Here is a 1,478-nt window from a genome sequence, read left to right on the forward strand (position 1 = left end):
CATAACATTTTCAATTTACATAAATATATATATAATTTTTGAAACAGTGTATCAGCAACATACCCATAAATATAACTGAGATGAGATCTAATGTCACCTCATTTGACAATGCCCTCCCACGCAGCATCACCACATTTGACAATGCCCATCCATACAATCTACCAACTAAATTGAATCATTTAATATCTTTACCAGAAGAGAGACACATTCTTTAGACTCCCTGAGGTACCCAGCTGAAAAATCCCAAGGTTAATTTTAAGCCAAAAAACTCGATTGAAGGTTTTGATGCTGGAGAAACCCGTCAAAGATGTCAAGTTTGAAAACACTTGATAAAAACAGAATCACAGGTGACTATTAGAAGAATATTCATTTACCCAGAGACTTCAAAAGCAATACAGAAAGTTCCTTAGATATAAAAACCTTCACCCTTACACACACACACACACACACGCACACACAGTCTTGAACAGTCGCCAGACTGGAGTGCAGTGGCATGACCTCAGCTTACTGTAACCTCTGCATCTCTGGTTCAAGCAGTCCTCCTTCCTCAGGCTCCCCAGTAGTTGGGACTACAGGCACACGCTACCTTGCCCAGCTAATTTTTGTGTTTTTAGTAGAGACAGGGTTTCACCATGTTGACCAGGATGGTCTCAATCTCTTGACCCCGTGATCCATCCACCTAAGCTTCCCAAAGTGCTGGGATTACAGGCGTGAGCCACCGCGCCCGAGGAAACCTTAACCCCTTTAAAGCTCAGTTATGCTAAGTAATCAAAACGGGTACTTGAATTTCATCAGACACGGAAGAGTGTGTACATGGTTATGGGTGTACATACTTGATGACATTTGTCATATCTCCACTGCCCACATGATTACATATTAGAATGGCATCTTTAATGCCTGGAAAGCCAGTGTCATAGGAGGTGTAGGAGGCACTCTTGGACTTGAGACAAGAGCATTGTTGTGTAGAAATGTCATTGATTGTGTTAAAATTATTCTGCATGGGCCAGAGAACACATAGCATGGCCTTTACAATGAGATGGGCTTTGATTGGATGCAAGGTCTCAACACTTACTAGCGGAGTCACATTGGACAAAGTGCTTCAGTATCCTGAGACTCAGTTTTTTGTGTGTGTTTTTTGAAATGGTGTTTTGCTCTTGCTGCCCAGGCTGGAGTGCAATGCCATGATCTCAGCTCACTGCAACCTTCTTCTCCCGGGTTCAAGCAATTCTCCTGCCTCAACCTCCAGAGTTGCTGGGACTACAGGTGCCTACAACCACACCCGGCTTATTTTATTATTATTATTATTTTTTGAGACACAGTTTTACTCATGTTACCCAGGCTGGAGTGCAATGGCACAATCTCGGCTCACTGCAACCTCCACCTCCTGGGTTCAGGCAATTCTCCTGCCTCAGCCTCCTGAGTAGCTGGGATTACAGGCACGCACCACCATGCCCAGCTAATTTTTTGTATTTTTAGTA

Source organism: Cebus imitator, unplaced genomic scaffold (genome assembly GCF_001604975.1).
Source record: "Cebus imitator isolate Cc_AM_T3 unplaced genomic scaffold, Cebus_imitator-1.0 Scaffold122, whole genome shotgun sequence".
In the NCBI taxonomy this organism is placed as follows: domain Eukaryota; kingdom Metazoa; phylum Chordata; class Mammalia; order Primates; family Cebidae; genus Cebus; species Cebus imitator.